Here is a 24,696-nt window from a genome sequence, read left to right on the forward strand (position 1 = left end):
AAGCGTTCTGCTCTTCTCCATGATGCCCATGACTCCTTAGTTGGAGGACATAGGGGTATCAACAGTACCCTCGAGAAATTAGAACGGTCCTTTTATTGGCCAAAGATGAGGCGTGATGTCTATGCACATGTACAAGCCTGTAAGATTTGTCAAAAAGTCAAGGTTCCCCATACAAAGAAGGCAGGTTTACTTCAACCTTTGCCTATCCCCGACGGACCTTTTATCGACATATCTATGGACTTTGTAGGGCCTCTACCAGCATCCACTGGATCCCGTAACACTCAGTGTTTTACCATTGTGGATCGCTTTAGTAAGTTCTGCATGCTCATCCCATGCAAGCATACGGCCACAGCCGAGGACGTAGCCCGTCTGTTTCTCAAGCATTGGTATCCAATTTGTGGTTTGCCTAGCACCATAACATCAGATAGAGATTCCAAGTTTACCTCGCATTTCTGGAGGGCATTATTTGAAAACTTTGGAACTAAGTTGCAATTGTCTAGTGCATTCCATTCCCAGACAGATGGCCAGACAAAAATTTATAATCAGTTGGCCTTTGATGTCCTCAAGTCATATTGTCATGACCAGCAGTCCAAATGGGAGCACTATCTTCTGTTGGTCCAAGCTATCTTGAACGACACTCATTCATCCAGTGTCGGACGGACTCCATATGAAGCAGCCTTTGGTCGCCGTTTTTCTTCTCTTTTGACGAGAATGGTGTCTCCATCTTTAGAGGCTTAACCGGAAGCATTTTCCGAGATCATTGAGTCAGTTAAGGACTGCTTGACCAAAGCTCAGGAAGCATATAGCAGACAGGCAAATAAATCTAGACGAGATGTCCACTTCAAGGAAGGGGATTGGGTCTATTTGCGTATCATGAAGCAGAGATTGAAACAAGTGGGCAAACGTTGTCCCAAGCTTTCATTCCGTAGTTTTGGCCCTTTTCCAATAGTTAAGAAGATAAGTGATGTCTCAATGAAGTTAAAGTTGCCTGCCAGTTGGACAATGCATGATGTTTTCCATGTTTCTTGGCTAAAACCATATGTTGGTCCAGAAGTGTTTGATGTTTCAGATGAACAGCAGCCAGACGTGGTAGACGAGGCAGAAGTGATTGAGCCTGAGCAGATCCTTCTTCAACGATGGAAGCATGGTTCCGGTCGACGAATTCGTCAGTTCTATACGAAGTTCCGAGATCGAGGCACCCACGAAGCCGTATGGCTCGACGAGGAGTTCTTCCAGGAGTACCCCCAGTTATTGGCGGACTACTTGGAAGCCATGAACCTGCCGCCAAGCTAATCAGGAGGGAATGTCACATGCACTCTCCACTCAGTTGCATGGTGACAAGATGGCTCATCATCAGAAGTGCAGAAGTTGTACAGTTTTAGAACCCAATAGGATGATATTTGTCGTACGCCGTGACCCCATTGTACATCCTCAGTCCAGGATAAGTCAGGCACGAGCTACGTAGGTCATTCCTCAGCCTTAGTGGGTCAGTCACTGAGTCAAGTCCCTTAACCCACTTGGAGAGAATCATTCATGCATGTAGAGTCAGTAGAAGCCTTAGGGTTTGCATCAGAAAGCACTCTGCATCTTGCATAATATGCATACATATGCTTGTGCATCATTTAGAACATCCCCAAAGCCTTAGGGAATTTACTAGGATTTATCTGGTATTTTTCCCATATTTATTAGTATTTATTTATCATTATTTGCATTATTGGGCATTTATAAATATTAACTTTATTAAATGACCAACCTCCAGTTAGTATAAATAGGCTTGCCTAGAGCCTCTTTTGCTCATTCAGTCTTCATTGTGCTAAGAGCTCTCCTCTCTCTTGCTTTCAGCCCAAGACTAATCCAGCCCTAGAGCCCATAAGCTTTCTTCTCCAGCCCCTTGAGAACCATAGCTTTAGTCCAGCCCTAGGCACCTGCTATCAGCCTCCAATCAGCCTGTTTTCAGCACCAAAGCAGCCCTGATTCAGTCCCTTACAGTCTCCCAGATTCAGCCCACAATTCATTATAGTTTAACGCCATCAGTCTTCATATCTGCGTTTTGGTGCAGCCGTACAGCAGTCCATCTGTGTTTTGCTCCAGCCGTACAGCAGCAGCCCTGCAGTCCTCTGTTGCTCATGCATTTCAGTCCACAGCCCTCTCCAGCCCTCAGCGTTTCTGTCCACAGCAGATTCCAGCCCTGAAGCAACAGTCTACAGCAGTTTCCAGCCTTGAAACAGTTGTTTGCATCAGTGTCCAGCATTCTATGCATCATCAACACATTCAGCAGTCATCTGGTGAAGGTAACTCAGCATTCATATGTGTTTTCAGCATTCTAACAGTGTGTAGAACAGTCCACCTTCTTCTTCTTTGAGCCTCAGGTGTGCAGCCCTTCCTCATGCCCTTGGGAAGAGTGCATAGGCTCGAGATCAAGTCATTGAGGTGTTTCTACAGCAGTGTACAGATCAGCCGCTCTCCGATCCTCCGAGATCCTGCGTTTGGCTTATATACAGTCCAAAGTCATTCTCTCTAAAGTAATAAAGCAAATACTATCTCGTTATCGGGATAGGGGGCCCTTCAGTGGGTAATTCGGGACCCAATCTGGTGTACAGTTCTCATATCTCTCTCTCATCTCTTTAAAGTTTGAAGTAATGAAATGGATTGCTAAACTCACGAAACTCAGGATACAGAAGACGGTGTGAGCATATTGTGTGACAGGATCAACCAATACAAAGACTTCCGCTGCATATCACATCCACACACCAGAGTGTCTTTTTTAAACTGCCAAACCTTTATCCTAAAATTCCTATTGCCGATGTGTTATTCCTAGCCTCTGTGATGGCTTGAAATGTGCCATGGTCAGGTCACTGTGTATTTGCTACCAAGTGTTTAGACTTGCAAAATGGCCCTCCCAATGGCCATTTTGCATCCCTTGGTGTGTTTATATAAAATTTGATCCTTTACACAATGATTTGTTGAGAGAATGACTGCAGAATAATGTCAAACCACTCTTTTTTGGGGGAAAAAAACATCATCAAGAAGCTCTCTCTCTCTCTCTCTCTCTCACACACACACACACACACACACACACACACACACACACACACACACACACACACACACACACACACACAGACATGTAGATGTAGAAACACTCATGCCATTAGTGGGGATGTCGTAGTATCTAGTCCATACTATGCATGATGGAGTTGATGGTTTAGTCTTGTGGATGACAACCATGAGGTTATAAATTGCACTTTCTTATAAGGTGAATTTGGGCATGTTCTTGGATTCATCTAGGTATATATATATATGTATATATATAGTACATCAATAAAATATAGGTGATCGGACAAACAATTGGAGGACTAGCATTTGCAGCTTTATCTATTCTCCTTTTCCCAACTCCTTCAATAATCTCTCTATCACTTAAATGTGTAGATAACTCCATATGGACAACTTTATCTATATGGATAAGAATTGTTAGAACAAAATCATTACAATGACTAGATAAAGAGCTAGAAATTTTTGAGTTAGGGGAGGATCCTGAGAAACCCTTAGTTGCAATACCATGTGAGTAATTGAGAGAACTATTAGGGATACTTATGAAAGTATTGTTAAAGTGTGGATTCCAAAGAAACTCAGAAGACTCCCTCAAGCTTGCTACGGTGGTTGAAGGCTGAAAACTACATAATTCTACCAAAGAGCTCTTTCCTAGGCAACGCGTGTCAATCCTAGAACCTTGGTCTCGAGGATGATGGCTGGCTGGACTGCAGAGAAGACTCTTGCTGTGCTGATTTGCTGCACTTCCAAGCACTTTTGTCCACAAGAAAAATGAGGATCAGTTTACTGCCCTTGGTTTTTGTGTGATTGGCAGAATAGTTGACAGTTCCATCAAGGGATTTCCTATTCTAGTGACCAGTTTGCTACCCTTTCCCACTTGCAATTGTTCCGTCTACAATGGCTTAAGCCTCAAAAGGATCAGGATTTGATTGTTCAAGAGGATGAGGAGTATGACAATGAGCTATGTGTATTGGTTTTGGGAGCTTCTCTCAAAGTTGTCATTTTGAATGAGATCAGCATCAAATCTCAAGAGATTGGATGGGTATTTAATTAGTCCTAGTAGGAAGCTATGAAATCAATCTACTCAATCAAAACAACACTTGTATACGACAAAAACGAAGACTATACACTAGTAAACTCAATTGATAATTGGGCACTTCTATTATAGATAGGTTAGAAATGTGTTGAAACATGAAATTGAGAATTTAAGCAATTTGCAATACAAGAGAGTACAAAAGAAAGGGTCCAAAAATGTATATGGACATGAAATTGAGAATTTCAACCATCTTTAATAAGAGAGAGAGAGAGAGAGTTGGCTACATTATCATCTACAAAAGACCAAAGAACAAAGTCTATGTATTTCAATATATCGATGGAGTACATAATTGTCTTAAAGGAGTTGAAATAAGTGGATGTATATATGTTAAAGCTAGTGACAAAAACGTTTGGCCTTTTAAAGTTAACAGGGCACATCTGTGCCTAGTTGACCCTAGCAAAAAAATTATACCATGAAAAAAATAATGCAATATAGCCATGTGAAATTTGAATGAAAGTAGGCTTCAATGGTCAAAACATCTTTTTGGGGGAGGGGGTTGCCATGGAGAGAGAGAGAGAGAGAGCACTCGTATGAAAAACCTTTACTTGATGTCGGGGAAAATGCCGTCCGTTATGGATTTGAAACACGCGATGCATGCGATTTGAAACACGACACGCATAACAATCACGAAGCCATGCCCATTGGCGCCAGCAAACTTCATTCGGAAGCTCTCGGCAGTGTGGATATTGGGGGTGAGATTGCCAGACCAGGCCACAACAGCTTGTGGGTCGGAGAAAACAGGGGAGGGGGGAGGCCAGCAGGCCCAACGGCGAGAGTGTTGGTTCAACTTGGTGGAGGAGGATGATGAGAAGGCGGCCATGGCCCTCGAATGTTGAATAGGGCACTGGAAACGATGCTACAAAGTTTTCGCGTCATGGTGATGCTATGCTTGATGGTGGCCTCGAAGGCCAGCAAATTGCTGCCGCGGGTTGACTACGATGCTTGCCTTCAAATAGTACGTGCATGCCCATCTTCATCCACACGTGCAACAGTGACCCACCGTTATTTCCCACAAAGTCCAGGTTTGCCTGCAAGCGCTTGTTGGTCTGCACCTCGAACACAGTGGTCACCACTTTAACTTGGCCTATCAATCGTCTGTCTGTGCTGCAAACTGTTGCAACGTGTGTGCCATTTCTGCTCGTCAGAGAGAAACTGCCACACAACCGATCTAACAAAGCTGCCTAGAGGGACCTAACAATGCTATAGAGAAATATTCTTCAAGAGCTCTACAAAGGGTCATTTGCATCTCGGTCTCCATGTATACTATCCGATGCAACATCATATCTTCTTTTTAGACCTAGAAGATCATATGCCACCTTATTCATGATGGAGATGATCTTTGGGAGGGTGGAGCAAGCTACCATTTTTCCCCCTCCAAGGACATCCCCTTGGGTAGTTGAGAGCAAGGGGTAACTCCCTTCTAACCCACCTGTTTTTAGCAAAGTAGCAAAACCGTAATCCTTTACTATCTCCTTGACTAAGGTAGCATTGCTTGGTTGCCTTCTTACAAACAAAGGCACCCTATTTTCACCAAGGTTATTTAAAGTTATTAGAGCTTATGCTCCTGGCATGGTTGATGAGATTATGGTTAATATGTCATAGTGATTTACAGGTTATATGACAACCACTTTGATTTACTAGAGTTATGACAAAGTTTACAACGTCAACTCATATAGTCGGGTTCACACTATAGGTTGCGTATGTTTGAGTTATAGCATAGTTATAGCATTAGCTTATAAAGTCGGATTCGTATTATAAGTTGTATATGTTTGAGTAGTTGAATACTTTCTTTGATAGTATATACTCTTATCTTTATGTATAGTAGTAGAAAAGTAAAGAAGAAAATTTAGTTATCAACTATCTCTATCTTGTGTACTGGTCTACTCTTGTGTGTGTGTGTGTGTGTGTGTGTGTGAAGAAGTTTGCTACAAGAAGCTCAAGCTCACTCCCTCCTCCGCATTCTTCTCATGGTATCTGAGCACCAATTCTCATAAACGAGCTTAATATATGTAATCAAAAGAAGCGATAAACACGAGTAAGAATAACCCATCTCTTTCTCTTTAATTTAGAAGAAAATGGCTGTAAAGAAGCTCCCAATCAAGGGTAAGGACAGACACAAAAAGAGGGGACACTATCATTTCTTAGAGAGCTCTCTTTGGCAAAGGGTATTTCTATCATTATTCCAAAAACGTTATGTGACACTTTTTAGTTGTGCAGTGTTTATGTGCATGTTTCACAAAGACTATTTTGCATAATGGTTGATTTAAAGTGCCTACATATATTTTAAGATCTACACATATATGTTGATGTAAAGTTCATATGAAGTTGCTGCATAACAGGTTCATATTTGGTACAGTTAAATTGCAATGAGTTATGGCATAGTTACAACATCAACTCATATAGTCGGGTTCACAATATAGGCTGTGTATATTTGAGTTATAGCATAGTTATAGCGTTAGCTCATTAAGTCGGGTTCGTATTATGAGTTGTATATATTTGAGTAGTTCAATACTCTCTCTTATAGCATATACTCTTATCTTTATGTATAGCATTAGAGAAGTAAAAAGAAAGAAGAAAATTTTGGTATCCACTATTTCTCTCTCATGTACTTGTCTACTATTATGTTTGTGTGTGTGTGTGTGTGTGTGTGTGTTTGCTATAAGAAGCTCAAGCTTACTCCCTCCTCTGCATTCTTCTCATGGTGTCAGAGCATCGATTCTCATAAACGAGCTTAATATATGTAATCAAAAGAGAAGTGGTAAACACGAGTAAGAATAACATCTCTTTCCCTTTAATTTTGAAGCAAATGTTTGTAAGTAGCTCCTAGTCAAGGGTAAGGACAGACAAAGGAGGAGGGGACACTATCATTTCATTAGTGATCTTTTTTGCAAAGGGTATTTCTATCATTATTCCAGAATCATTTTCGATCCCATTTTGGTCCTATAAAGTTTTCTGACTCCAAATGAGATTCAAGATTAACAAGGCACATATGTGCCTAGTTGACCCCAACAGAAAAATTATACCATGAAAAAAATAATGCCATATAGCCATGTGAAATTTGAATGAAAGTAGTCTTCAATGGCCAAAACATCTTTGGGGGAAAAAATTTGCCATGGAGAGAGAGAGAGAGAGAGAGAGAGAGACCACTCATATGAAAAACTTTCACTTAATGTCGGGGGAAATGCCATCTATTTACAAAGGGTTCGAATAAGAGATGGATTTGAAACACGAGATGCATGGGGATGAGAGGTTTAACAAAGCCATGCCCATTGGCACCAGCAAACTTCATTTGGAAGCTCTCGACAGTGTGGATATTGGGGGTGAGATTGCCAAACTAGGGGGAGGGGGGAGGCTAGCAGGCCCAACGACGAGAGTGTTAGGGGTGCCATATGAGGAAGTAGCCATGGCCCTCGACCGAGGAGGATGTTGAATAGGGCATTGGAAACGATGCTACAAAGCTTTCGCATCATGGTGATGATATGCTTGATGGTGGGCTCGAAGGCCAGCAAATTGCTGCCGCAGGTTGACTACGATGCTTGCCTTCCATCGGTCAAATAGAGCTACGACCACGACCTCAAGCCTGCACGAAGCTCGAACAAGGCATAACCCTTTATCTGTAAACGCCTTCTCTATAGCGTGTTTGAAGTCGTGCTCGAACACCCCCTCCCCTCTCCGCCCATGTACGTGCATGCCCATCTTCATCCACATGTGCAACAGTGACCCCCCGTTATTTCCCACGAAATCTAGGTTTGCCTGCAAAGCGCTTATTGCTCTACACCTCGAACACAGTGGTCACCACTTTAACTTGGCCTATCAATCGTCTGTCTGTGCTGCAAACTGTTGCAACGTGTGTGCCATTTCTGCTCATCAGAGAAACTGCCACACAACAGATCTAACAAAGCTGCCTAACAATGCTACAGAGAAATATTCTTCTAGAGCTCTACGAAGGGTCATCTGCATCTCGCTCTCCATGCATACATACTATACGATGCAACATCATATCTTCTTTTTAGACCTAGGAGATCATATGCCACCTTATTCATGATGGAGATGATCTTGGGGAGGGTGCAGAAAGCTACCATTTTTTCCCCCTCCAAGGACATCCCCTTGGGTAGTTGAGAGAGAGGGGTAACTCCCTTCTAACCCACCTATTTAGTAAAGTAGCAAAACCGTAATCCTTTACTATCTCCTTGAGTAAGGTAGCATTGCTTAGGATTACTATCTCCTTGAGTAAGGTAGCATTGCTTGGTTGTCTTCTTACAAACAAAGGCACCCTATTTTTGCCAAGGTTGTTTAAAGTTTTTTCTTAGCATGGTTGATGAGATTATGGTTGATATATCACAATGATTTATAGACTATATGACAACCACTTTGATATACTAGAGTGATGCTATAGTTTACAATGTCAACTCATATAGTCAGGTTCACACTATAGGTTGTGTATGTTCGAGTTATGGCATAATTATAGTGTCAGCTCATAAAAATCGGGTTCCTATTATGAGTTGTATGTTGAGTACTTTCTCTGATAGTATATACTCTTATCTTTATGTATAGTAGCAGAGAAGTAACAAGAAGGAAGAAAATTTAGCTAACCCCACTATATCTCTCTTGTGTACTTGTCTACTCTTGTGTTTGTGTGTGTATGTGTGAAGAAGTCTGCTACAAGAAGCTCAAGTTCACTCCTTCCTCTGTATTCTTCTGATGGTATCAGAGTGTCGATTCTCATAAACGAGCTTAATATGTGTAATCAAAAGAAGCAGTAAACATGAGTAAGAATAACACCATCTCTTTTCCTTTAATTTAGAAGTAAATGTCTATTAATGTAGCTCCTAGGGGTAAGGAAAGACACAGAAGGAGGGACACTGTCATTTCTTAGAGAGCTCTCTTTGGCAAAGGGTATTTCTATCATTATTCTAGAATTGTTTTCGATCCCATTTTGGTCATATAAAGCTTTTGCGAACACTTTGCATAAGTGTAGATTGTGACACTTTTTAGTTGTGCAACGTTTATATGCATGTTTCACAAAGACTATTTTGCATAACGGTTGATATGAAGTGCCTACATATATTTTAAGATCTACACATGTATCATTAGGGCCAAAAACGTCTCAAAATGGGCTGTGTAAGGAATTCGCTAACTTGCTAATTAGTAGAACGTTGACGGTCAAAACGGCTCCAAATTTGGCCGTTTTGGATATTTAAAGCGTATCTATGTGATTGAACACGTATCTAAGTACATATTTTAAAATCTAAAAAAATATATCGTTTTCATGCTACTCTTTAATGGCTCGTCTCGAAATTTGTCCTCTTCTAGTGACTTCGCAGCAAATACTTATTTCTCTTACTTTTGAACGACCATTCCCTCCGAACGCGCTCTCATCCATTCTCCAAAAAATTTCACAAGCTTATTCTTAGTTTCACTCCTCTGCTTCTCTAAGAATTTCACAAGCTACATCTCATTCTCATTCTTCTGCCTCTCTTATCTTCTAATAGCTCTGCTAATATTTTTAGCTCTGTTAGTAATGTGTGATACATCTAATCGTAAGTTTCATTTGAATATCAAGCTCAACCAAGAGTATGCAACTACACGGAGTGTCTACCAAAGACCCCTTTCATGTGCGAATGAAGCTCAACATCCTCGCACGAAGGAAAGAAGCATATTGACCTATGGACAGATGGAAGTCTATATCCACCGGATCCTAGAACAGGACGGTATCCTTCTTTTCACACACCACATGATTTGATTAGATTTGTTGGTGATGGGGTGGATGGCTTACTTGGTTATAGTTCAAGACTATCTTAATCACATATTAATTATGTAGAATATATTACATATCTTCAAAATACTTTATCTTTGAATGCAACAAAAATTATAGAACTTGAAAACAAAATAGTGTCTTTGAAACAAGAAAATGATCAATTGAAAACCTTAAAAGAAACTCGAGCACGAGTAAAACGAATGCGGGATGTAGTTAACTTGATAGAGAGATCTGGACAAAGGAAAAAAAGGTAAAAACTTGTAAGAGATCATGTTACTACCCTTCTAGGATTTGACATGTCTAATGCTCAGGAAAGGGTAAGATTTTTGAATGAGCTTATGAATAGGTCGGATATCTTGAAACTTTTGAAACTTCCTGAAAATCAAACTAAAAAAAAACTAGTCTTTCAACATCTACTAAAAGATATGGACTTATTGGTCCAGCCTTTCCAAATGCAAGAAGTTTGTGACACAGTGGGAGTGAGTAGAAAGGGATACAGAGCCATCTCTAAAACATGGTTCAGGGTCCTTAAGTATTACAAAATCAAAGCTTTTGGGTTGCCTAGACCTCACAATGTTGGAAAATATAGAACTCTGTTAAATGAGGAAATTTTCAAACATTTCGGAGAGTATTTCTATATTGAGGGAACAATGCCATATGAGAGACAAAAAAAATCGTCTTTTGAATACAACGTTTATAATAATATTTGGATGAACATTAGAAAAGTCCAATCTTTTATGGTGAGATATTACAACATTCGAGAAATAGATTGTGAAGGAAAACTTGTATTTGTTATAAAATTAGATGAAGCTCAAATCCAAAAATGTCAAAAAATGGAAAGAATATCTATATCCCTAATGAATAAAGCATTGGACTATAGTCAAGGTAAGCTTGATTCTCCATACCACAAAACTCAATCAGAAATGGAGCTATGGTGGATTGGATCAGCTCATGTGCCAGTAGAGAGTCATGAAACATTAAAGTGGCTCTTTTCACATACAGACATTCCTTCAGTTATTCAGAGCCAAAATGCAGGTGAACACCTTCATGTAGACGACATAGGTGATTTCATTGTGGAATGGCATTTGAGTGCCGACCTCAAGGCGTTCAAGTGTATGTTTGGTGTATGTGGAGGAGCAAATACCAAATATCCATGTCTTTATTGCATGGCAAGCACAGGGACAAGAGAATGGCTTGCAGAAAATGAGATTGGAAAACCACCATCCAGAAATAATGTGAATGTTGTCGATTATCCAACTTCTGTTAAAATTTGGGATCCAATTCTACCAATACATTTAAAAAATGTGCATATATGTACATTGCATGCAGAGATAAGAATCTTGGACAAATTGCTCTGACTTCATCTGGACTATGCATATTCTATTAAGCCGACTAAACTTGCAGATGAGTGCATAGAAAAATGCGAAGCCTTGCTCTCTCAAATGGGTTTCCATGGTGGCGGAGTGCATCTTAAAAAAGATCCTGTTCTTTCTAGAGGTACAGGTGATGTTCTGCAAGATGTTTCAATGGGAGGAGCAAAAGCATGAAGATTTTTGAGCAACCATGACACCAAACAAGTCAATGCAATGTGGAACTGCTGGACACGTCTATGTGTCATTACCACAAATGTCAAAAGTAGACCAGATGTAGCCAACAAACGTATGGAAGTTTGGAAAAAACTCGACAATTTTTTCAAAGTCCTAAGACAACAAGTTGGTTCAAATACTTATGCAGATGATTTCAAAAAAGCAATAAAGCTTTTAATAAAAGCTATCATAGATGCCTGGGGAGAAAAAGACATAACTTATTACTTGGTGAGTGTTCAGACTTATCAAAACAATTAAAATTAAAGTGTAATTTCTTAAATTTACTAAGAAAGAATTGTCTTTGTAGCATATTCTTTACTTGCATGGACCATATTTTACTACAGAAGGACCCCTTGCAACATGGAACACACAAGGAATGGAAAAGTCTCACTATCAAGCGAGAACTTCCTTTCTCAGATGTACCAGAAGAGGAGGTGGTCAAAGAAGAAGCAATGCACTTAAAGAATTATTCAATTGGTTCTACAGGAGGCAATTACAAAGGATGAGATCAAAGAACCCGAAATCTCAAACTACACAAACACCTCAAGATAGAGACTAATGATTTACTAACACATTTGTACCTCTTACAAAATATTTGCTGAATTATAATCAGCCCTTGCAAAATATTGTGTGTACATTAGTTTTTGATTCTCTTGGGACTATTTGGCATGTCACCTCTGTATCTTAAAAATTTTCTCCTTCTATAACCTCCAAGAAGATTGATATCTGACTCCTCCGCTGCAGCTGCATAGCTAGAGTAGCAAAGAAAGTATCCTGCTCTTGAGGCATTGAAACCTGCAGCATATCCAAAGATTCTAAGAGCAGTAGCTCTCTCTAGAAGCAAGACCTTGTTAGCATTGATTTGAATGGGAGTGTATCCCATGAACCTTGACAACACCTTCAAGGCAAATATTGGTAACTCAGCATCTTCAGAGAAGTTCATGTGGAATGCACAGAACACAGCCTTATCCAATGTAGGTAAGTAGTGCATGAGGCCAGATGAAGGCCTTCTTGACCTAGTCTCTGTAGCTTTCACTCTGCTGCCTTTAGCTCTTCCTAGAAAATCATCCTTATCAAGCAATTCAATCTGCAAGACAAAAACCCCACTTTAAAAAAATTACAATCACAATAACATTTTGCAAAAGATTAAAAGGAAACTACCTTCTGCAACTCATCCTCACTTACTACTTTGTCTTTCATCAAGTTGCATGAGCCAACCCTTTCCACTTTATCAGAATCTACCTGAAGCTTGAAATCTCTGCCAAAAGACTCTACACCTAACTCAATAAGCCTGTTCTCAAAATCCTCATCTCTAAGGGAAGGTTTCTCCTCATCCACTCTTTTAAGGCATAAGGCAAGTGCATCAGGAGAGCAGGGATAAATGAGTGGTCAGATGTTTGCAAATCAAGTGCCAAAAACTCTTCCTTTTGACTTTACTTCTGTATCAATAAAGTCTTTGGTCACCTCACAAGCTTCTGAAATTGCTGCAATACAATAGTCTTCCCTGATATTGAAGAGACATTGAAGATAGGACAAAGGAATAAAATCTTTCTCATTGATATAGAAGAAAGGAAGGCTTGGAACAGTAACAGAGGATTCAGATATGCTTGCTTCCTCTGAGGGCTCTTCAGTAACAGTGAAAGCCCTAAATTCAGCAACATCAAGATTTGCACTTTCTTTCTCCTCAGCTTGAACATCAATTTCTTCCTCTTCTAAAATCTCACTTTTCTCTAGCTTTGAGACTGTGGTGACATTTAAGTTTTCTTCCTCCTCCTCTGCGTCAATATCTGATTCTTGCTCTTTATCTTGTATTTTTGCTCTCAAAAATAGAAAGAAAAGAAAGGAGACATCTTTGGGAACAAGGTTACAAAGCTTTTTATGAATTGGACAAGAAATGGATGAAGGGCATGTGAAAGAGATTCTATTTGAAAATCTACTGAACCTCTTTGTAACTTTGGCTTTCTCCCATTGACAGCTGAGTAAAATCGGTAAGGTGACAAAAATCATTGTCTCCGATATGAAAACAATGACCTTCAATTGACATTTCAAATTGTTTGTACTCCTCTTCAAGAATATCCTTAAACTTCATCAAAACATCTGAAAGAACAAACCTTGGATTGAATATCTCCACTACATCTGCATATACCTTCTTGTCATGACCATCTTGCAAAATAGCATTCAAGAGTCTTTCACTTGGGCTTTCTTCAACAAGTTCATGTCGTCCCTCAACACTTTTACTCATTATGATATTTGAGAAAAACGCTGGAACAATTCTGAAGAAGGCTTGGAAGTCACTATATGGCAGAGCCCGAACTAAGCGAAAATAAGTGGTCCAAAAGTTTTAGAATGCTTCTATCGCTTGGTGCGGGCTTTGGAAATTTGAAGGTTCGAAAAAAAGAGAGAGAGAGAGTTTTGCAAAATAGAGCTTGGAAGTCACTATATGGCAGAGCCCGACTAAGCGAAAATAAGTGGTCCAAAAGTTAAGGAATGCTTCTATCATCTGGTGCGGGCCTTGGCAATTTGAAGGTTCGAAAAAAAATGAGAGAGTTTTTAAGAATATCCGATGGAGCACGTGGAGCGTGGCAAAAATACCTTAAATAGTGACCGTTCGTGCCATGTGGCAAAAATGATTGCATGACACGTGTATCCAATGGTCCTATGTACGGACGGATTCGAGGTATAAAAATTTAATTTTCATGAAAACATTTCTATTTTTCACCGACACGGTATCAAGCGAAATTGCTCCTCCGAAATTCCCGGAATCTTCTTTTACCCTTCTCACCCATATCAAGCGATAGATCTCATCCGAACATCTCGGATCCTTCTCATTGCTAAGTCCTGGATTCTTCTCTCTCGACTTAAAATTTCCTGAATCAAGCGATAACGCTCGTCCAAACAAATCGGACCTTCTTCATCGCTTGGTTCTGGATCCTCCCCTATCACTTGGCCATACCCCGAATCAAGCAATAGAGCCGATCTCCATTTTCACTTTGTTCCGGACATATCCGGAATCAAGCGATTGAGCTATTCCAATCCTTTTGGAAGCTATTCATCGCTTAGTTTTGGCTACCCCTTAATATATTATCGCTTAGTTCCGCATACGCCTAAATAAAGCCAAATCGCTTAGTTCTGGGTATAACCCGAATCAAGCGATAGAGCTAATCCAACCAATTTGGATCCGCCCCATTGCTTAGTTCGGGCCAGTGTTAGTTTTTTTAATCTCAACTCACAAATCACCCCGATCGGGTTCTCTTCTTTTTCTTAAACTTCAATGGCGAGGACAAAACAGATTGCAAGGAAAGTCTACGTCCCTTTGGAGACTGAAAAAGCTCAAGACAAACTAGGATCTTCCAAAAAGCCAGTTGTCGATGAAAAACAAGAAAAGCCTCCTCCAAAGCCTCGCACTAGGGAAACAACAAGAAAGAGATTAAACTATCAGTTGAAGTCACTAAGAGAGATCAGAGCGGCAGAGAAATCTACTAATCTTCTCATCCCTCGACTGCCATTTATGCGGGTTGTCAGGGACATATCAGAAAGGTTAATTGGCAAAATGAAAAACACATATCTTGATAAAGTCCAATGGGAGTCACAGGCCCTTATGTGTCTTCAAGAGGCTGCTGAGGATTTTTTGATCGACTTTATAAATGATGGATACATTGCTGCTGCATTTGCTCATAGGATCACTCTCATGAGCAAAGATTTTGTCCTTGTGTCCAGACTTAGATACAAGTTTGACAAAGCTTTGGAACCCATTCCAAGTCAAGATACGAGGGCTTTTGAAATTCTAAATATTCCTCCAGCAAGACAACCCAAACAATCAGTTATTATTGAAGATGTTTCGCATACTTATAGTACAAGAAAAGCTCACGATATTAAAGAAGAAGTGGAGAAAGAGAGAGAGCAGGAGAAGATTATAGAGGATGCCATTCTTTCTCAGCAAGCTGAAATTCTTCATGCATCCAATTCAGAACTTTATCAGAATGTAACAGGTCAAATGGTAGTAGATGTCTCCATGCATGGAGAGGATGAGGTTTATTGTGACATTGCCCCTGAAGACACAGGTATGCTTGTGAATCACAATATTGAGATATGTGACACAGTCCTCTTTATCTGTTTGAGGTTTGTGTGGATTTCTTTTTGCTTTCTTGATGAATTTCTCAGATTCCATATTTTATTGATATGTTTTGTTTATGTCTCCAGATGTCGTATGAGAGATCTTCCTGACTCAATGGCTATGCAAGTGACCATTCTTGATCCCCTTGTTACACAGTGCCTTTTCAATAGGCAAGGGGATCTTGCAAGTTTTCTAAATGACTTTGATATGCTGACATGCAATTACATTGTATACCCTTATGTTGAAGTGTAAGACTCACACTCAATTATCTTTTGTCCATCATTACAATATTCACAACTAATTGCAGTATTCATCTTATCCTCACAGAGGCCATTGGAGTCTTATTATCTTCAATCTATTGGATAGAGATGTAATCTTTATGAATTCTTTAGCATCCATTCATGGGAGAAGTAAAATGTAAGAATCAACTTTACCATGGTTTATGTTCTAGAGCAATATTTTGTAAGTTTTCAATTGTTTGGTTGACCCTCAATATTTTATGCTTGCAGTGCTGCCAAACTTATCTTGAGTTTCCTAGGTTCCACCTATGAAGACTACAAACTTGAAGATTTTAAGTACTACAATCAGAAAGTTCCTTTGCAGAAAGACTCAACATCTTGTGGATGGATGGTGCTTGCTAATGCTTGGAGATATCTTGAGTCAAGATTTAGAATGACAACACTTACTGTAAGTTCATGTAATGATAGCATTGATTGATTGGGTCAATACATTAGTGACTTTCTCATATTAAGAAATTTTATCATTTTCTTTTGCCTTAGTTGCATGAATATCCAGATTCTTGGGTAAGTTGGGTAAGGGAGAAGGCAGTGTCTATGGTTTTGGAAAGATCTATCAATCCAGTTGATCCTGATTCCCCCTTTCCACCTAAGAAAGGAGCCAAGGGTACAACTTCAAAGAAAAGAAAAAAGGAGGAGAAGAAAAGCCATGTCAAGGATAGCTCATCCAAAAAGAAAAAGACCTCTGCCAAAGAGAAGAAGAAAAGAAAGAAGAGCCCTACTAAGAGCAGATCTTCCAAGGGGAAAAAGAGAACTACTAAAGAGAAGACCCATTCTAAAGGGAAGAGCCCTCAGGCTACAGAGAAAACCCCTAGCCCTCCTGCTAAAGAGAAGAGCCCTAGCCCTCCTGCTAAAGAGAAGAGCTCTTTACCAGCTCAAGCGAAGACTCCTATCAAAGAGAAGACCCCTATCTCAAAGAGAAAACCCCAATCAAAGAGAAGACCACTGTCAAAGAGAAGAGTGCTACTAAAGGTCTTCCGTTTCACTCACCATTGAAATTTAAAATTCAGAAGCGTCGTTCATCCAACAAAGAAAGTAAGAGGGCAAATGTTGGCTCTCCATTCAATTTCTTTTTCATGTCCCCCAAGAAGACTGCCAAGTCTTCAAAGCCAACCTCCAAAGAACCTTCTCCAGACCCCACTGCCAAATCTCCCTCGCCAACACCTAAAGATCTCAGAGAAGAGCCCAACTTACCACCAGTTGAGGAATCCACTGCAAAGTCTTCCTTTCCAACACCTCAAGAGCTCAAAACACCGGAACTTGAACCTCAATCAGCCAAATTTGATTAAAGCAAACAGAAGAGAGAAAGATTCTCTAAAGATCCAAGGTCATCCCATGCCAAAAGAAAAGTTGATTTTGTTGAGTGATTCCACAAATTGGCTTTTGTTTTGTTCATTTTGTCCATATGAACACACCCTTTTTGGGACTATATTTTGTACTTAAGTTCAGTATGAACAATTTGATATTCAACTGTTAAACCTTGTTTTGTGTTGCGAACAATATGTTGACCATTTTTGTGAAGAAGTCAAGACGAAATTTAGCAGAATATATTGATTACATTATTGGAGAAATCCTTTTCAGCTTAACAAGCTTGCCCTTGCAAGTGGCTCAAATATAACTTTTTTTGGGGGAAGACATGTGATGCATGAGGTTACACTCTCCATCCTTATACTGACAACAATATCATCTACTTTGAATCTATATTCAGGTGATGTTTCATCCAGAAACTCAAGTGACTCTCTTACATGTTGTAGTCTCCAGTTTGATGTTACTATAAGGTTCCTAGGATCTATGAATGGATGGACTATGATGTTAAATTCAAACTCTGGACAATTCTCTTCAGAATCCAAAGGGACCCAACTACCAAGCTTGCTTTTCCATCTCCTATAGTCATAGCCCAAAACTAGGGATTGACGACATAGTTGGTATGAGATAGACATAGAATTTGGGCTTACTCTAATACTGATATTGTCGCCAATATGAAAAGTTTCCTTGGTACTCCATTCTTCTCCAAGTGCAGTGTCCAGATCAGTCGTAGATAGTCTTCTATTAAGCCACATCGTTCTTGTCCTCTGCAATTCCATTGTATTGAAACATGCCACAAAGACATGTATAGGCAAGAACCATTGAATTTTTATCCTTCTTGAAATCCTTCCAGGAGACATAGCTTTAAGAATATCATCTTTGATTTTGGATTTGAAGCTTGTTATGGTATTTGGATCAGGAACTTCCCATTTGAGTGACATTAATGTGGGAATAGGTATGTCATATAATTCTCCATGAACACCTTCTCTTGATGGAACCCTGTATTCTGCAAAATACACAAATATATCCACTGATTTGTAAAATGAAGGTGGTTTGTCTGCATACATTACATCTGCAATCCCCTTGTGAATTGCTTTGAATGTGCCACTTAAGCTCTCAACAGGCTGCCACTCCACAGCTGTTGATGGAAAGATAACTGAAATTAAACAAACAACAAATATATCAGAAGGAGAAATATTGTGTTGTATCAAATAGATAAAGTTTTGTTAAATTACAGTAAGAGTGGAGAATTGGATGTTCATCCAAGTTCAACACCTTGTCTTTGGCCATGTAGACATGTTGAACTTTTGCAAGCCAGCCATTGTTGGTCACTTTGAAGGCAAGAACACGACCTTTCCAATGGGATTTCACTTCATTTCGCTTTGTTCTTTTCACCCTGTGGGTGGGCACCTTTGCAAGAGGGAAGCATTGTTACCCAATCATTCACACGAAAAGACATGGGTTTCCAAACACCATCCTCTCTGGTGTTATGAAAATCACAAGAAGTTATATTATGAGAAGGATGACGTGAGGATGCTATAGAAGCTCACAGATGAGAGAAAAATAGTGAGTCTTTTGAAAATGCAAAGAAAGGAGAATAAGCCATATGCCAAAATGGAGGGAAGGTAGAAAAGGGAATGAGCCATACCAAAATGGAGGGAAGGTGAAAAGTAGACGTTTGGAAAAATTTGGTGATTTGTCATTAATAGCGTTGTTTTAAGAGCCTGAAAAGAGAAGATTTCGTATCTTCCTGCTTGATTTTTTGAAATATAAAATGGAACAAGATGTCACTATTTTGGACCCAAACTTTAATGCTAGCCATCGTAAATGTCTAAATTAAGCCGTTTTAGCCATTCGCCACTAAAATAAAACCGTTAAGAAGACATTTAGAGGAGACATTTAGAGGAGACAAGGATGCCATACTTTTGTATATGTGTCAATTCACAATTGGATAATTTCTTAATCCTTAAATTAACAAACAGCCCTTTTCTAGCCGTTTTTGGCCCTAATGGTTATTGTAAACTTCATTTAAAGTTGCTACATAAATAGTTTACACTAATGCTGATAGTTGTGTATGAATTTGCATTACAGATTGCTAGAGATTATAAGGTTGTTGTGAGTGCAAAAGTTATTGTAAGTTTGATTTAACATATATGATACCATATTTGGTACAGTTGTACTACAATGAGTTATGGCATAGTTATAACGTCAACTCATATAGTCAAGATCACACTATAGGTTGTGTATATTTGAGTTATGGCATAGTTATAGCGTCAGCTCATAAAGTCAGCTCATAAAGTCAGGTTGTGTATATTTGAGTTATGGCATAGTTATAGCGTCAGCTCATAAAGTCAGGTTCATATTATGAGTTATATATGTTTGAGTAGTTGAGTACTTTCTCTTATCGTATATACTCTTATCTTTATGTATAGCAGTAGAGAAGTAAAAAGAAAGAAGAAAATTTAGGTATCCACTATCTCTCTCTTGTGTACTTGTATACTCTTATGTGTGATTGTGTGTGAAGAAGTTTGCTACAAGAAGCTCAACCTCAATCCCTCCTCCGCATTCTTCTCATGGCATCAGAGCATTGATTCTCATAAATGAGCTTAATATATGTAATCAAAAGAAGTGGTAAACACAAGTAAGAATAACACCATCTCTTTCTCTTTAATTTAGAAGAAAATGTATGTAGGTAGCTCCTAGTCAAGGGTAAGGATAGACACGGGAGAAGGGGACACTATCATTTCTTAGAGATCTCTCTTTTTGGCAAAGAGTATTTCTATTATTCTTTGAGAATCATTTTCAATCCCATTTTGGTCCTATAAAGTTTTCTAACTACTAATGAGATTCGAGAATAACGAGGACACATCTGTGCCTAGTTGACACCAACAACAAAATTATACCATCAAAAAAATAATGCAATATAGTCATGTGAAATTTGAATGAAAATAGTCTTCAATGGCCAAAACATCTTTTGGAGGGTGGGGGAGGGGAGAAAGCTGCCATGAAAAGAGAGAGAGAGAGAGAGAGAGAGAGAGAGAGACCACTCATAGTTGTGGCATAGTCACTTGATGTCGGGCATAGTTGTGGCATAGTTACTTGATGTGGGGGAGAAATGCCATCCGTTTACGAATGGTCAGGAAAAAAGAGATGGATATGAAACACAAGATGCATGAGGATGAGTGCGATCTGAAACACGAGATGCATAGGGGTGAGAAGTTTAACAATCGCAAAGACATGCCCATTGCTGCCAGCAAACTTCATTTGAAAGCTCTCGGCGGTGTGGATATCGGGGGTGCCGACCATGCCACAACAGCTTGTGCGTTAGAGAAAGCAGGGGAGGGGGGAGGCCAGTAGTCCGGCGACGAGAGTGCCATGGGCGAGGATGGCTAGGAAGCAGCAACCATGGCCCTCGATCAGGGCGGATGTTCAATAGGGCACTAGAAACGTTTTCACATCATGGTGGTGATGATATGCTTGATGGTGGGCTCGAAGGCTAGCAAGTTGTTGCCGTAGTTGACTACGATTCTTGCCTTTCACCGGCCAAATAGAGCTACGACCACCACCCCACGAAGCTCTCGAACAAGGCCCAGCCCTTCATCTATTAGCGCCTTCTTCGTAGCGTGTTTAAAGCCGTGCTTGAACACCCCTCACCTCTCCCCCCAAGTGCGTGCATGCCATCGTCATCCACACGTGTAGGAGTGACCCACCGTTATTTCCACGAAGTCGAGGTTTGCCTGCAAGGACTTGTCGCTCTGCACCTCGAACACGGTGTGGTTGTCGCGTTGACTTATCCTATCAATCGTCTGTCTATGCTGCAACATGTGTGCCATTTCTGCTCTTCGGAACAACTTCCACACAAGAAATCTAACAAAGCTGCCTAGAGGGACCTAACAATGCTACATAGAAATATTCTTATGGAGCTCTACGAAGGGTCATTTGCATCTTGGTCTCCATGCATACTATACAATGCATGCATGCATACTATACAATGCAACGTTATATCTTCTCTTTAGACCTAGGAGACCGTATTCCACCTTATTCATGACGGAGATGATCTTGGGGAGGGTGGAGCAAGCTACCATTTTCCTCCCTTCAAGAAGGAATGCCCCTTGGGTGGTTGCAAGAGAGGGGTAACTCCCTTCTAACCCACCTACCTGTTGAGTAAGACAACAAAACCCTAATCCTTTACTTTCTCCTTGAGTAAAGTAGCATTGCTTGGTTGTCTATTTTTGCCAAGGTTATTTAAAGCTTTTAGAGCTTATGCTCTTGGCATGGTTGATATGTCACAGTGATTTATAGGCTATATGGCAACCACTTTGATTTACTAGAGTTATGACATTGTTTACAACGTCAACTCATATAATCGGGTTCACACTACTATAGGCTATGTATGTTTTAGTTATGGCATAGTTATAGTGTCAGCTCATAAAGTCGAGTTCGTAATATCAGTTGTATATGTTTGAGTAGTTGTGTACTTTTTATGATAGTATATACTCTTATATTTATGTATAGCAGTAGAGTTGTATATGTTTGAGTAGTTGAGTACTTTCTCTGATAGTATATACTCTTACTTTTATGTATAGCAGTAGAGAAGTAAAAAGAAAGAAGAAAATGTAGCTATCCAATATCTCTTTCTTGTGTGCTTGTCTACTCATGTGTGTGTGTGTGTGTGTGTGTGTTCAGCCTTCTACATCAACAGTCAGAAAAATTCAAGAACCTTATCCAACTTGACCAATAAAAATAATTAAATATGATTATATAACAACAGATTTGTTTACAATAATCATGTTACAAGTAAGTGGAGCCAGTGACTCCATTATTTGAAAACATTTGGCGTAGAGCATAAACCCAAATATATTTGAGAGAATAGATCCTGTTACTTGCATCCATCCATACAGACAAACCAATCGTTAGCCCGTGTGTGTATTGCAGGTGTCTTAGGACCTATCACATGTTATAGATGTCACTCAAAATAGCCTCAGTTTTACGCTACAATAGGGTCAGTTACCCTTTCACACATAGATATGTATTTTTCTATGTATAAGCAAGGTTTGCATACATAGTTCTAGCCCAAGGTACATAGATTAAGAGCTATATCCTTTTGTTCATAGACCATGAATGTGCATATAGTGATAGCTTAAGAGAATAATCCCAAATGGGTATTCACTCTCTCTCTCTCTCTCTCTCTCTCTCTCTCTCTCTCTCTCTCTCTCTTTATATTCATAGATCGTAAACGAGAAGTAAGTTGGTTGTATCCAAAAATTTGTAATATTTCTACAAAGCCCTGTATACTTGACCTGCATATAGGTTTAAAACATTATAATTCATATTTCTACTTTAGACAGCCTAGAGCTATCCTTTGTATATGTCCCCGCCAACCAAATAAACAAAGGCATGGTTGACAGTATATGCATTCAGGGCACTGTTAAACCAATGCATGTCTAGGTATAGTAACTCAAGATTATATACCATCAGCATGTTAGAAACTGTAAACATGATGTTTAATAGAGGTCCCATTTAATATGCAAAGATTAATGACTGTAAACTTGCTTAAAAGTCTTAGTATCGTAATCATATGGTATCAGTAGAAACCAAAACATGTATATTTGTTCAAACCTTCCCAAATATACACATCGTCTATCTCAGCAAGACTTTAGAGAAAGACTGAAAAACTTAATACAATAAAATAACCCATATGATTGCAAGAATTCAGAGAGAAAGGCCAAAAAGCTTAATGCATACATTTTTAACAGCGTGCTGTTAACATTTATAGAAATTCCAACGTCTAATTAGACCAGATAAGGACTGTTTGGATCCATCATTGTTGATAGTGAATCACCACCCCCCGGACAGTCAGCCATGCACGATCGAGATTAAATAAGTCAAGAAGCTATTTATGCTTAGATCTAATTATAAGCTCGTGACCAAGAAAACTAGGCCTCGTATGTCAATTTCAGAGGGAAACCAGAGAGATTATGTGCAGCCTTAAATCCACAATAATCTAATAATCTGTGTGCATAGAAGAATAAGGCATCCATAGATTTAAAGGATATGCCATGTCAATGGATTAAGCACAGTGTTAATCAAAAAACACTCACAGTGCAACGTAAAGGCCTGTATAATCAGCATTCAAAAATTACGCAGCTTTAATCCTAGATAGGATCCCCTAAAAAACTCTAATATTATCATAAACGCTTTGAACTATAAGTACAAAATCGGTCTCAACAATGTCATTAACCCATAATATTGTACAGAGTCAAGAAATTCGCATGCAGAAAGCATCATAATAGCAAAAGTGGGATTCAAAATATTATCCCAATAGTAATATAACGAAAGCTTCAATATGCAATACGTGAGAGGAAGAACTCCAGCTGATGCCAGAACAACAACAGACATGGTGAAGAACACCGATATAAGGGTGTCATGGTTTTTATAGGTGAAGCCAAGTTGTATCTGCCAGCGGTCTCCATGAAAGCACCATACCAGCGCCGAATTGATGCACAGAGTATTCACCCACAACCGGCCATAGTTGGGCGCACTCATTATGAAGACCTTGTTGTCAGGCATGCAAATTCTGCATGCAAGAGTTTTAATGTTTAGCTTCTTTTTTAGAAATTAGTGCAAATGTGAATATCCCCCTTAGTGAAGGTGTTTGTGTAAAGCTACTCACAAAGCCTTCAAACCATTAGTAAAGGTTTTCTAAAAAAATGTGGGATGTGTGTGTGTGTGTGTGCGAGAGAGAGAGAGAGAGAGAGAGAGAGAGAGAGAGAGAGAGAGAGAGAGAGAGAGAGAGAGAGAGAGAGAGAGACCATAGTGAAGCGAGCTTTATAATAGATGAGAAGTGTGTGTGTGTATGTGTGTGTGTGTGTGTGGGAAGAAGTTTGCTCAAGAAGCTCAATCTCACTCTCTCCTCCACATTCTTCTCATGCTATCAAAGCATCGATTCGCCAATGTCTGTAAGTAGCTCCTAGTGAAGGGTAAGGATAAACACAGGAGCAGGGGATGTTATCTTTTCTTAGAGAGCTCTCTTTGACAAAGGTTATTTCTTTCATTATTCTAGAATCATTTTGGATGCCATTTTGGTCCTATAAAGTTTTTTGACTGCTAATGAGATTCGAGATTAATGAGGCACATCTCTGCCTAGTTGACCCCAACGAAAAATGATACCATGAAAAACATATTGCAATATATCCATGTGAAATTTGAATGAAAGTAGTCTTCAATGTCCAAAACATCTTTGGGGGGGAAAATTTGCCATGAAGAGAGAAAGAGAGAGAGAGAGAGAGAGAGAGAGAGAGAGAGAGAGAGAGAGAGAGAGAGAGAGAGAGAGAGAGAGAGAGAGAGAGAGAGAAACCACTCATATGAAAAACCTTCACTTGATGTCGGAGGAAATGCCATCCATTTACGAAGGGTTAAAATAAGAAATGGATTCGAAACACAAGATGCATGAGGATGAGTGTGATTTGAAACAAGAGATGCATGGGAAT

Source organism: Cibotium barometz, chromosome 31 (assembly GCF_041138505.1).
Source record: "Cibotium barometz isolate CiBa-2024 chromosome 31, ASM4113850v1, whole genome shotgun sequence".
In the NCBI taxonomy this organism is placed as follows: domain Eukaryota; kingdom Viridiplantae; phylum Streptophyta; class Polypodiopsida; order Cyatheales; family Cibotiaceae; genus Cibotium; species Cibotium barometz.